Source organism: Chiloscyllium punctatum, chromosome 40 (genome assembly GCF_047496795.1).
Source record: "Chiloscyllium punctatum isolate Juve2018m chromosome 40, sChiPun1.3, whole genome shotgun sequence".
NCBI lineage: Eukaryota > Metazoa > Chordata > Chondrichthyes > Orectolobiformes > Hemiscylliidae > Chiloscyllium > Chiloscyllium punctatum.
Genome location: NC_092778.1, coordinates 20,597,133 through 20,611,475, shown reverse-complemented (window position 1 = coordinate 20,611,475; position 14,343 = coordinate 20,597,133). Strand labels below are relative to the sequence as shown.

The 14,343-nt window shown below is 42.0% G+C and overlaps 1 protein-coding gene across 3 annotated transcripts in view; it reads left to right on the top strand.

The window, feature by feature from the left end:
• LOC140464418 (E3 ubiquitin-protein ligase MGRN1-like) overlaps nt 1-14,343 on the top strand; it is a 158,682-nt gene that overhangs the window by 28,520 nt on the left and 115,819 nt on the right. The gene's annotated exons all lie outside the window — the stretch shown is intronic.

Sequence of the window (14,343 nt, the reverse complement as noted above, 5' to 3'; positions counted from 1 at the left end):
GGGTTTATTCGAGGAACAGTATGGCGTGTCCTTGATAAGTATGTACTTGTCAGGCAGGGAGGAAGTGGTCGAGCAAGGAAACCGTAGTTTTCTAAAGAAGTTTAATCTCTTGCTAAGAGGAAGAAGGAGGCTTATGTGAAGGTTCAGTTAGGGCGCTTGAGTTATAAGTTAGCAAGGAAAGACCTAAAGAGAGAGCTAAGAAGAGCCAGGAGGGGAAGTTGTCCGTGAAGTCCGAAGAGATAGGAGAAATACTAAATGAATATCTTTTGGCCTTATTCACACTGGAAAAAGATAATACTGTCGAGGAGAATACTGAGATACAGGCTATTAGACTAGACTGGATTGAGGTTCACAAGACAGAGGTGTTAGCAATTCTGGAAAGTGTGAAAATAGATAGGTTCCTGGGCTGGATGGGATTTATCCTAAAATTCTCTGGGAAGGCAGTGAGGAGATTGCAGAGTCTTTGGCTTTGACCTTTGTGTCATCATTATCTACAAGAATAATGCCAGAAGACTGGAGGATAGCAAATGTTGTCCCCTTGTTGAAGAACGGAAGTAGAGACAACCCTGGTAATTATAGATCAGTGAGCCTTACTTCAGTTGTGAGTAAAGTGTTGGGAAAGGTTATAAGAGAGAGAATTTATAATCACCCGGAAAAGAAGAATTTGATTTGGGATAGTCAACATGGTTTTGTGAAGTGTAGACCGTGTCTCGCAAACCTTATTGAGTTCTTTGAGAAGGTGAGCAAACAGGTAGATGAGGGTTAAGTGGTTGATATGGTGTATATGGATTTCAGGAAGGCATTTGATAAGGTTCCCCATGGTAGGCTATTGCACTAAATACAAAGGCATGGGATTGAGGGTGTTTTAACGGTTTGGATCAGAAATTGGCCAGCTGAAAGAAGACAGGGTGGTGGTTGATAGGAAACATTCATCCTGGAGTTCACTTACTAGTGCTTGACCGCAAGGATCTATTTTGGGTCCACAGATTTTTGTCATTTTTATAAATGATCTGGTTGAAGGGTGTAGAAGGTTGGGTTTGTAAATTTGCAGATGACACTGAGGTCAGTGGAGTTGTGGACAATGCAGAAGGATGTTGCAGGGTACAGAGGGACCTAGATAAGCTGCAGAGCTGGGCTGAGAGGAGGCAAATGGAGTTCAATGCGGAAACGAGAGGTGATTCACTTTGTAAGGAGCAACAGAAGTAGAGTACTGGGCTAATAAGATTCTTGGTAGTGTGGATAAGCAGAGATCTCTGTCCATGTTCATAGACCCCTGAAAGTTGCCACCCAAGTTGATAGGGTTGTTAAGAAGGCATATGATGTGTTAGCTTTTATTGGTGGAAGGATTGAGCTTTGGATCGATGAGGTAATGCTGCAGCTGCACTTTGAGTTCTGGTCGCCACATTATAGGTAGGATAGAAAGGATATGAAGCATTGGGAAGGGTTCAGCGGAGATTTGCCAGGATGTTGTCTGTTGTGGAGGAAAGATCTTATGAGGAAAGGCAGAAGGACTTGTGGCTGTTTTCATTTGAGAGGTGAAGGTCGAGAGGTAATTTAATAGAGGCATACAAGATGTTCAGAGGATTAGGCAGAGTTGAGTGAGAGCCTTTTCCCTTAGATAGTGATGGCAAGCACGATGGAACATAGCTTTAAATTGAGGGGCAATAGACAGAGGACAGATGTTAGAGGTAGTTTCTCAGAGCATAATAGGGGAATGGAATGCATTGCCTGCATCAATAGTGGACTCTTCAACACTAAGGGCATTTAAATGGTCATTGGATGCACATATGGATAATAATGGGATAGTGTCGGTTAGATGGGATTCAGATTGGTTTCACAGGTCGGCGCAACATCGAGCGCTGAAGGGCTTGTACTGCGCTGTAATGTTCTATGTTCTTATCAAGATGATGGTGTTAAAACAAGACAGTAAGGAAGATTTTACAAAACCGAACATTGTGGTGGGGTTACACTTAGTGTGACATGAACCCAAGCTCACGGTTGAAGCCATTTTCATGGGAATGGAATTTGGCTATCAGTTTCTGCTAGGCGATTCTGCGTAGTTGTGTATCTTGAAAGCTGCATTGGAGGATGCTTACCTGAAGATTGGAGGCTTTGTCCTTGTCCCCTGAAGTGCTCGCTGACTGAAATGGAACATCTGTCTGGTAATTGTGCATTATGTCCATTCATCTGTTGTCGTCGCATCTGGATGGTCTCACTAATATACCAGCTCTCAGGGCATCCCTGCCTGCAGTGTATGAGGTAGACAACGTTGGCTGAGTCACGAGTATCTGCTGTGTGTGTACTGGGTGGTGTTATAGGGTCATAGAGATGTACAGCATGGAAACAGAACCTTCGGTCCAACCCGTCGATGCCGACCAGATATCCCAATCTAGTCTCACCTGCCAGTACCCAGCCCATATCCCTCCAAATACCTCTTAAATGTTGCAATTGTACCAGCCTCCACCACTTCCTCTGGCAGCTCATTCCATACCCGTACCTCCCTCTGTGTGAAAACGTTGCCCCGTAGGTCTCTTTTATATCTTTCCCCTCTCACCCTAAACCTATGCCCTCTAGTTCTGGACTCCCCGACTCCAGGGAAAAGACTTTGCCTATTTACCCTATCTATGCCCCTCATAATTTTGTAAACCTCTATAAGGTCACCCCTCAGCCTCTGACGCTTCAGGGAAAACAGCCCCAGCCTGTTCAGCCTCTCTCTATGGCTCAAATCCTCCAACCCTGGCAACATCCTTGTAAATCTTTTCTGAAAGTTTCACAACATCTTTCCGATAGGAAGGAGACCAGATTGCACGAATATTCCAACAGTGGCCTAACCAATATCCTGTACAGCTGTAACATGACCTCCCAACTCCTGTACTTAATACTCTGACCAATAAGGGGAAGCATACCAAACGCCGCCTTCACTATCCTATCTACCTGCGATTCCACGTGTCATGTTCAAATCAACGTTGATGAACTGACCTGTCTTGCAGAGGTTGCTGTGGTAGGTTTGTGTGGTGTTATGATTGATGTCCTGAAGGCAGGGTGGTTTGCTATGAACAGTGCTCTGTTTAAGGTTTGGTCATTGTTTGAGTCATTTGTTTACTTTAGTTAGACCCTCCACATGGGACTCTTATACCTATCATTATTCCAGTCATTTGATTTGTCGCCAGCACCACTTTATTTTTCATTTTTTGTAATTATCTCTCTGTGTGAATTAATCAGATTATAGGTCATCATTTTACTTGTTTTCAGATGTTAACACTTGATTCTCACTGTCTGACACTTTTGGTCACCCACAGAGACTTATTATTTGTGCTATTGACACTGCAATCTCACTTTGGAGGGTTGGTTTGGACTTGTTGGGCCGAAGGGCCTGTTTCCATACTGTAGGGAATCTAATCTAATTAAACCCATTTGTATGATCTTTTGATTTCTCTGTGCTTGTGTATCTTCTCACTTCATCTGACGAATGGCAGTGCTTTGAAAGCCTGTGATTTCAAATAAACTTTGTTGGATTGTAACCTGGTGTCTTGTGATTTCTGACTCTAAATTTTTCATATTGTTTTGTTGCAGTACTCTTGTAATGGTCTCTCAATCTGTTCATGTGCACAAAGACCAATGTAAAATTAATATTACATTAGTTGAACTGGGGATTACTTTGCCATTGATGTCAATTTATGACTTACTAATGTGTGTAGTAATAGTGGCTTATCAGAGTTGCCTTGATGAATAGAAATCATTCTATGTGTGGATTTAATACTTGCAGCATAAAATCTACAGTACAGCTAGAGGCTATTGGCCAGCTGACAGAGTTATCCAATTTAATTCAACTTCCCAGCTCCTGGCCCAAAGGTTTCAGGCCTTGAAGTCCATATCCAAGTACTTTTTTAATAAATACCTCTTTTGTCCTTTTTTTTTCAAGGAGTGAAATTCAGACTGCACTTCCATCTGGGTTTAAAATATTTTCTCTACAACTTTTCTTTAGTACTTCTGATTCCTAAATCTATGTTCCTAGTTATTTACCCCTCTCTGAGGGACTGTGTTCTCTGTAAAGACTTTATCCAAGCCCTTTGATTTTGTACACCTCTATTAAATCTCTGCTTGTCATCACTTGTTCTAAAGAAAGAAACTGCAGCTTATTCAGTATTTTCATAAAGCTTAGATTTTTACTTTTTGGCAATGTAGGATGGTTACAGCACAGGACAGGTTGCTTATATCCCCTTGTATCTGGGTCAGTTTGCTAAAAGGCAAGACAGTTACTCATCTTTTCCCATTAATCTGCAAATCATTTCTCTTCAAGCACTTATCCATTTTCTTTTTAAAAGGTATGGTTGAATCCGTCTCACCACACTGTCTGAATTTTAGAGCTTAAGCAATTGCTGCATTAAATGCTATTCCTATTGTTGATGTGGTGGTGCAGTTGTTGGACTGGGGTGGACAAAGTTAAAAACATCAGGTTTTAGCTTTATTTCCTCTGTCATTCATCTTAAATCAATGCCTTCTAATTCTCAATGCTTCCACCAACAGGAATGGTTTTGCTCTCTCTAGATCACTCATGACTTTCAACAGCTGTATCAAGACTCCTCTCTACATTTTTCCCTTTGGGCGAACACTCCCAGCATCTTCAACCCAACTACGTGCCTGAAGTCCCTTAGCCCCTGAACCATTCTTAAGGGCAATGAACAATATCTGTTAGCATAGCCAGCCATGTCCGTATCCAATGATAAATTGAAAAATTTCTCATCTTTCATGTGCTCTTTCTCATTTTCATTTGCTTTTTAAAGTATACTGCTCAGAATTGGACATAATACTTCACGAGAGATCAAACCACTCATTTATAAGGAGTCATCACATTTTCTTTTTCCATATGCCTCTATTTATAAAGTCCCAGAACTTCACAGGCTGTTTTCACCACATTCTTAAACTGATACCTTTTAAAACTTTTGTGCCTATAACCCCAGACCAGTCTGCTTCTGCATTCCTTTTAGAATTGTCTCCTTTGCTCGTTATTCCTACTGTTATGATACCAGTAGATGATGAAAATAGATCAGTCAAAACCCAGAATGAAACTTGGCTTGATCAATCATAAGTTTAATTTTTGCAGTTGATTACTCTGGTCGTGGATCGCTGAACCTCTTCACATGAGGCTGCCAGAATTCTTAAACAAAAAGAATGCAAGTTTATTAACACAAGAAGAAAAGAACCTCACAGCTTTATGACTGTTGAGAAAAATCTTAACATCAAAGACAAAGCAGAACATAGGTTTCAGAACTTGATATCAGTGTCCAAAAATTTTTTTAAAATGTGATGTCGCCTCCCTTACCTTTCTCACACAGTGAGTTTCAGACCTGAGTTTAAAATATTTTTCTACAAATTTCCACTCGTACTCTAAATCTATGTTCCTGATTATTAGCCTCCCTTCTAAGGGACTGTGTCTCCAACAATATTGATTAGAGCTACTCCATCCCAGTGAAGTCATTCCTATGTTAACTCCTCAATTTCTTAGTAAAGTGAATCTTTCCAGCTTTGCTGGTGTAGAGAGTTCTTTCGGTTCTGATCCCCAGAACCTCTTTTTATATTTACAGCTTGGCCATTTCTATATACCATTTCTCAACTTGGAACATTCATAAATAAACCTTTCTGCTAAGATGAATCTGATTCTGAATTAAAATCTGTTTCTGAACTGAACTCTAATAAATCTATTGGGTCTGGTCTATTTTCTCAATATGTCATGAAAACTCAACTTTGTAACCACAAGTAGCTGGACAGACAGCCTAGCAGACAGTTAGTGAAGTCATGCGCCTTCTTGGAAATAAGTTTTTAGTTCACTGCTCCAAATGATTCTGATTGATTTAAAAAGAAAACTTCGTAGAACTGAAACTACACATCTGTTTGATCTCAATTTAAAATACAGATTCCCAAGTGTGGTACAGGTACATATTACAATCAAAATGTTCTTCTTCACACTTTTAGCTGTCTCATGTCCATCCACTCCATGCTGCTTTGAACTTCATAATACTTCAGGTTTAGTGTCATCTGTTAAATTTGAACTTGTCCTCTGGCGGCAGAAACATTGGTCATTAATAAAGATCAAGAAAAGTCATGGTTCTGGCACTGACCCTTGGGGAGTCCAGCTGTCCACTACCTTCCACTCCAAAAGAATAAGCCTTCAGTGTTACTCAGTGTTTCCTGTAACACTGCCAGTTTTGTTCTGAAGAATGCATAGCTTAGGTAGGCCTTTTGGCCCTTTGAACCCACACTGCTATTCAGCAAGGTCATGGCTGATCTAGTTGTGGTCTTAAATCTGCTTTGGACACTCACGTACATAGGTCAACTGCATTCTCCTCATCAACCCTTTCTGTTACCTCATTGAAAACCTTCAGCAAATTTGTTAAGCAAAGGTTGCCTTTAACAGATTTGGGCTATTCTGGTTTCGCTTAATGAATTCACATTTGTCCAATTTAAGTTTATACTGGATTATTGTTTTGAAAAATTTTGACTCTATCCGGTTTAAATGGACCTCTACTGTAGTTGCAAGGTTTGTCCTTGCACACTTTTTGTGAGCATTTGTAATTCTGTCGACCTCTGGCACCACACCTGTATCTCTTTACCATGATGTGTGGAAAATATTAGTTAAAAAGCTGCTGGCATTTTAAGTGACATTTTGTGAGGAGTTTTGCTTCAGTCTGCAAAAATGTGGCAGCTGTTGTTTGTTTTTGGCAGATGCTTTGAAATCTGTGCAGTAATGTGTAAAGTGTTTACAATCAATTCCCAGTGTTATTGGAACTTAAAATTACCAGTCATTTTCCATGACAAGAATGCTGCTTTGTCTTTTTAAATAACAATGGCAAATGATAATTCTGTAATAAATAGCCATTTGACTGGCTTGATTGGGTGTGGCGGCACGGTGGCTCAGTGGTTAACACTGCTGTCTCACAGCACCAGGGCCCCGGTTAGATTCCAGCCTCAGGTGACCGTGCACACTCCACACAGACATTCTCCCTGTGTCTGCGTGGATTTCCTCCAGGTACTCTGGTTTTTTCCCACAGTCCAAAGATGTGCAGGTCAGGTGAATTGGCCATGCTGAATTGCCCGTAGTATTAGGTATATTAGTCAGAGGAAAATGGACCGGGTGGGTTACCGGGTGGTATCAGCAATAACATTAGCAAATTTGCTGATGATACAAAACTGGGTCGTAGGGTGAAATGTGATGAGGATGTCAGGAGATTACAGGGTGACCTGAACAAGTTAGGTGAGTGGGCAGATGCATGGCAGATGCAGTTTAATGTGGATAAATGTCTGGTTTTCCACTTTGGTGGCAAGAACAGGAAGGCAGATTACTACCTCAATGGTATCAAATTAGGTAAAGGGGCTGTTCAGAGAGATCTGGGTGTTCTTGTACACCAGTCAATGAAGGCAAGCATGCAGGTACAGCAGGTCGTGAAGAAGGCTGGCCTTCATAACAAGAGGAAATGAGTATAGAAGCAAAGAGGTGCTTCTGCAGCTGTACAGGGCCCTGGTGAGACCACACCTGGAGTACTGTGTACAGTTCTGGTCTCCAAATTTGAGGAAAGACATTCTGGCTATTGAGGGAGTGTAGCGTAGGTTCACGAGGTAAATTCCTGGAATGGCGGGATTACCTTACACGGAAAGACTGAAGCGACTGGGCTTGTACACCCTTGAGTTTAGAAGACTGAGAGGGGATCTGATTGAAACGTATAGAATTATGAAAGGATTGGACACTCTGGCAGGAGGAAACATATTTCCGCTGATGGAGGAGTGCCGAACCAGAGGACATAACTTAAAAATACGGGGTAGACCATTTAGGACAGAGATGAGGAGAAACTACTTCACCCAGAGAGTGGTGGCTGTGTGGAATGCTCTGCCCCAGAGGGCAGTGGAGGCTCAGTCTCTGGATTCATTTAAGAAAGAGTTGGATAGAGCTCTCAAGGATAGTGGAGTCAAGGGTTATGGAGATAAGGCTAGAACAGGATACTGATTGGGAATGATCAGCCATGATCATATTGAATGGCGGTGCAGGCTCGAAGGGCTGAATGGCCTACTCCTGCATCTATTGTCTATTGTCTATTGTCTCCGGAAGGTCGGTGTGGACTTGTTAGGCCAAAGGGCCTGTTTGCACACTGTAGGGAATCATCGAATCTAAAAAAAACTTTGAGATACTAAAGATATTTAAATCAAGGGATTAAATCAACACCAGATGGCCGCATTGTATTACATGAGAAATAATTTTGTGGTATTTACCCGTCTCCACTGAGTAAACTTAGGGACAGGACTGTCACTTAAAACCTTAACTTTGTGCTTTTAAACACAGCACTGATACTTGTTTCAATACTGCTGCAGTGACAAATTGCAGAATGTAATGGACATAGCACATGTTTGTTGAATGTTTTGTTGTTAGCAAAGCCATTTGGCAGATCTGGTCTAACGCGCGTAACTCTACTTGATATAACAGAGCAGCCAGAGTGAAAAAATGCCCAAAATGTCACTTGAAGAAAAATCCAAGGCAATTCTGACCATTATGCTACCATTCAGTGATTGACAAGAGCTAAGTGTGCAGTCAGCTGTTTGGATTTATTAAAAATCTCATTGGTCAAAGATTGGTGTATATCACAGTGTGTGTGTGTGAAACTCTCTTCTTCCACATTCCCAGCAGTGAAGGCAAGGGTTGAAATTCTAGATTGCTGTTCATAACATTTATTATTCATTCTGTTGCCTTTCAGATGTTTATCTTTTATTTCTTCATTCTCCTCTGTACAGTTTGACAGTCCAGGAGAAATTGTATCCTGTGATGTACTTGGTTAACATGTTCTGTTTGAACTTCAGTTCAGTCCCAAATCTTGAATTATTTCTCATGTAGCGGGCACCAGCTTCCCTTCCTTCAAGGACGTTGGTGAAACAGATGGAGTTTTACAGTAATCAATGATTATTTGATGGTCATCATCACTGAGATTCACTTTCAATTCCAGATTGATTGAATTTAAATTCTGTTTAGCTTCTGCGGTGGAATTTGAACCCACACCATCAGAGAAGTAGCCTGGGACTCTGGATTACTTGTCCCTTGACAGTACCATGACACCATCGTCGCTAGTCTCAATTGTACAGTTCTGAGTCATTCATATTATGATCCAGTTGTAAATAGCTGAGGCCCCTGTACAGATCTTTGGAGCATTCCACTTTTACAGCCTGCCAATCCTGAAAATTTCCCCTTTGGCTAAAGCACAGAAAACTGAGAGAATAAACAATCTGCAGTCCGTGTTGGCACAGTGGTTAGCACTGTTGCCTTAGAGCACTAGGGGCCCAGGTTCGATTCCACCCTTGGGCAACTGTCTGTGTAGAGTTCGCACGTTCTCCCCATGTCAGCAAGGGTTCCTCTGGGTGCTCCCACAGTTCAGAGTGGAGGTTAGGTGGATTGACCATGGGAAATGCAAGCTTGCATGGATAGGGTAGGGGGTGAGCTTGGGTGAGATGCTGTTTGGAGGGTTGTGTGAACTTGATGGGCCGAATAGCCTGTTTCCACACTATCCCTGATCAGCCCTACCTTCTCCCTGATCATTCTCTTATTCCTCATGTATGAGTAAAATGCCTTTGGGTTCTCCCTAATCCTTCTTGCCAAGCCTTTTTCATGCCCCTTCCTGGCTCTCCTCAGTCCATTTCTGAGCTCCTTTTTAACAAGCTTGTAAGCCTGTAAAGCTGTGCTAGATCCTTGCTCCCTCCACCTTACGTAAGCTGCCATCTTCCTTTTGACAAGAAGTTCCTCTGTTCTCGTCATCCAAGGCTCTTTAATCTTACCTCTTCTTACCTGTCTCAGAGGAACGAATTTGTGCATCACTCGCAACAACTGCTCCTTAAATAGTCTCCACATGTCTGCTGTGCCCTTTCTGTGGAACAATTGCTCCCAGTCTTTACCTCCCAACTCCTGTCTGATAGCTTCATAATTTCCTTTTCCCCAATTAAATATCTTCCCTCAGTAACTGCTCCTTTCACTCTCCAAGGCTATGCTAAATGTGAGGCAGTTGTGATCACTTTCACCAAAGTGCTCTCCCACGGCAAGATCTGCCCCCTGTCCTGGCTCGTTGCAGAGCACCAAATCCAAAATGGCCTCTCCCCTCATTGGTCTGTCTACATACTGAGTAAGGAACCCCTCCTGAACGCACCTGACAAAAACAGCTCCATCGAAGCCATCTGCACTTAGGAGGTTCCAGTCGATATTAGGAAGGTTGAAATCACCCATAACAATAACCCTGCTACTTCTGCATTTTTCCAGAATCTGTCCGCCTATGAGATCTTTAATCTCTCTATTGCTATTAGGGGGTCTGTAGAAAACCCCCAATTGGCGGCTGTTCCCTTGCTGTTCCTAACTTCCTCCCGTACTGACTCAGTAGACAAACCTTCCTCAACAACCTTCGTTTCTGTAGCTGTGATGCACTCGCTGATTAGCAATGCTACACCCCCTCCTCTTTTTCCACCCACCTTGTTCTTTTTAAACGTTCTAAACCCTGGAACATCCACCATTCCTGCCCCGTGAAACCCATATCTCCACTGTGGCCACAACATTGTAGCCCCAAGTACTGATCCCTGCTCTAAGTTCGTCACTCTTATTTTGGACACTCCTTGCATTAAAGCAGGCATACTTTAACCAATCCCTTTGTTTCATCACGTGGGAAACCTTCCTGATAGATTCACTACATCCTGTCACTGCCCCGTCTGCAATTGTCCCCCTCTCAGACATGTGGCTCTGATTCCCACCACCCTGCCAAACTAGTTTAAACCCTTCCCTAGTGGCAAAGCATAGTGTGATTAAAGGCAGTCAGCATGGCTTTGTGAGGGGAAGGTCATGCCTCATAAATCTTTATTGAGTTCTTTGAGGAGGTGTCAAGACAGGTTGACGAAGGTGGATGTGGCACATTTGGACTTCAGCAAGGCATTTGATAAGGTTCCCCATGGTAGGCTCATTCATAAAGTCAGGGAGTATGGGATACAGGGAGATTTGGCTATCTGAATTCAGAATTGACTGGCTGACAGAAGGCAGAAAGTGGTTGTAGATGGAAAGTATGCTGCCTGGAGGTCAGTGGTGAGTGGGGTTCCGCAGAGCTCTGTTCTTGGGCCTCTGCTCTTTGTAGTTTTTATAAATGACTTGGATGAGGAGGTTGAGGGGTGGGTTAGCAAATTTGCAGATGACACAAAGGTTGAAGGTGTCGTCGATAGTATAGAGGGCTACTGCAGGCTGCAGCGTGACATAGACAGGATGTAGAGCTGGGCTGAGAAATGGCAAATGGAGTTCAAGCTGGATAAATGTGAAGTGATGCATTTTGCAAGGTCAAACTCGAATGCTGAATGTAGGATTAAAGACAAGATTCTTGGCAGTGTGGAGGAACAGATGGATCTGGGTGTGCAAGTACATAGATCCCTCAAAGTTGCCACCCAAGTGGCTAGGGTTGTTAAGAAAGCATATGGTGTTTTGGTTTTCATTAACAAGGGGATCGAGTTTAAGAGCCGCGAGGTTTTGCTGCAGCTCTACAAGTCCCTGGTGAGACCACACTTGGAATATTGTGTCCAGTTCTGGTTGCCCTATTATAGGAAAGATACAGAGATTTTGGAGAGGGTGCAAAGAAGGTTTACCAGGATGCTGCCTGGACTGGAGGGCTTGCCTTATGAAGAAAGGTTGAATAAGCTCGGACTTTTCTCTCTGGAGAGGAGGAAGAGAGGAGACCTGATCAAGTTGAACAAAATAATGAGAGGAATAGATAGAGTCAATAGCCAGAGACTTTTCCCCAGGGCAGGATTGACTGGTACAAGGAGTCCTAGTTAGAAGATATTCAGAGGAAGTTATAAAGGAGAATTCAGAGGTAGGTTCTTTATGCAGAGAGATGTGCATGCATGGAATGTGTTACCAGCAGTGGTGGTGGGAGCAGAGTCATTGGGGACATTTACGAGACTGCTGGACATGCACATGGATAGCAGTGAGTTGAGGGGTGTGTAGTTAAGTTACTATATTTTACATTAGGATTAAATTTTGGCACAACATCGTGAGCCAAAGGGCCTGTTCTGTGCTGTATTTTCTATGTTTTATATTATATCAAGATTCTATGTTGTGTTAACTTTGTCGTCTTTTGGTACCCCTTTTAATGTGTAGTTTTAAATTTGTTTAGTATCTGCAAGCTTGGCTGTGGGAAAAACCCTGCAAAACAAATTGAAAAAATTAAAAAAACTTATTCATTTGTGGGATGTGGGCATTGCTGGCTGAACCAGCATTTATTGCCCATTCCTAGTTGCCCTTGGCAACTTGAACTAGTCAGGTGAGTTAAGTCATTATATGTAATTACTGATGAATTAAATGAATCCCCATCCATTTTCAGGGGTTTGTTAAAAATTTGGAACTGCAAGGACTTTGTTTAAAAGGGAAAATTGGAGAAGTAGAATGTGAATAATTGTACTGTTCATTGATGCCAATGACCCAGTTATTGCAATTAGTAGATCAGCAAGCTGCCAGACCAATATTTCTTGATTTACTTTGAGCTGCTTCAACTTCTGGCCAGTTATTGAATCTGCATTAATAACGCTACTAATACATTAAAAGTAAGTTATACTTGGCATAAAAACACAGTTCTCCTATTTTTAATAGTTTACGATGTTTGTTTGGGACAATGCTTGTGAAATCTGGTGGTGTCTCAACAAAGTAATACTGTAATACAACAATCTCTTCCTCACTCCTGTTTGATTTGTAAAGTTGCATAGCAACTTCTGACATTTCTCTTAATTATATTAATGTTCTTTCTTTTTCAAACCGAAAGGATCTTAAGTATTGATTTCCCCTTAATCATTCCATAAGTTAAAATGCTGCTAAAACTTAATTGTGGCTTAAAAATAGGTAACTTGGGAAATATTGATACTTTTGGAGATTGATTAGTGCATGTCAGCAGTTTTGTTGACATGCGAAGATATATTGGGCCTTTAAGTATGGGGAGATGGCTGGTTGGATAAGATTCTTGATATGTAGTGGAACATGTATAGATCTGAAAATGTGTTGCTGGAAAACCGCAGCAGGTCAAGCAGCATCCAAGGAGCAGGAGAATCAACGTTTCGGGCATAAGCCCTTCTTCAGGGATGAGGAAAGTGTCCAGCAGGCTAAGATAAAAGGGAGGAGGGACTTTGGGGGTGGGTGGGGGGAGGGGGGGGGGGGTGTCGCATTGGAAATGCGATAGGTGGAAGGAGATCGAGGTGAGGGTGATAGGCTGGAGTGGGGGCGGAGAGGTCAGGAAGAAGATTGCAGGTTCGGAAGGCGCTGCTGAGTTCGAGGGATTTGACTGAGACAAGGTGGGGGGGAGGGGAAATGAGGAAACTGGAGAAATGTACAGATATCTGGATGCTGATGCTTTGCTGAAAGGGGTACCAGGGTGTTCAAGGAAGCAAAGCAAGTCACTGAAACTGAATTTCTTTCAGTAAAATTTGTATTCTCCTGCTCAGTGGAAAAGTGTTGTGCCCAGTTAACCCATTGTCATTCATGATTATCTTAGAAATCAAGCAAAAACATGCTTTGACATCTGCTATAACGTGCAAATGTTTATAATCTTTGACTCTTTCTGTTGTAAATCCCAAGGGAAAAATACTTTAACATTAGTCCGTTCTCTGCAAACACTTCAGATTGACAATGTCAGTATTTTATATTCCAAGGATAGGATATCAGAGATTCCAGTGGTATGTTGCCACTTAACCAGAATTAAGACACAGTAAAGTTTGTGTTATGTTTTTAGGAAATGTACTGCATATTTGGAGCAGATAACGCTGAGGGGGACCTGATTGAGGTTTATAAGATTACGAGGGCATGGACCAGGTGGATAGAAAACAGCTGCTCCCCTCAGTTGAAGGGTCAGTAACAAGGGGGCATTATTTTCAGGTGGAGGGGATTTGAGGCAAACATACTTTCATCTGCAGGGTGGTGGGAATTTGAATGAATTTCATGTCATCCTTTAAAAAGAACTTGCATACATACAGTCCTACAACACAAAACAAATCCTTCAGTCCAATCAGTCCATGCCAAACATAATTCCAAGCACTTGGAATGTCAAACCTTACCAAGCTATAGGCCAAGTGCTGGAAATTGGGACTAGTATCAATTTAGAGTAAGTTTTTGATTCTGTAACTTGGTGGGCTCTTCTGTGTGATTCCATGATGCCTTTTATGGAAACATGGAATAAGCTGTTTAGGATCCAATTCTTTTTCCTGGGAGACTTTTGTGTTGAACATGATCATAGTGAGGAAATGTTTTGTATAATACATTTAGTAAATTGTCTTCTAATTAATTAGAATGGAAGAAATCTTAAA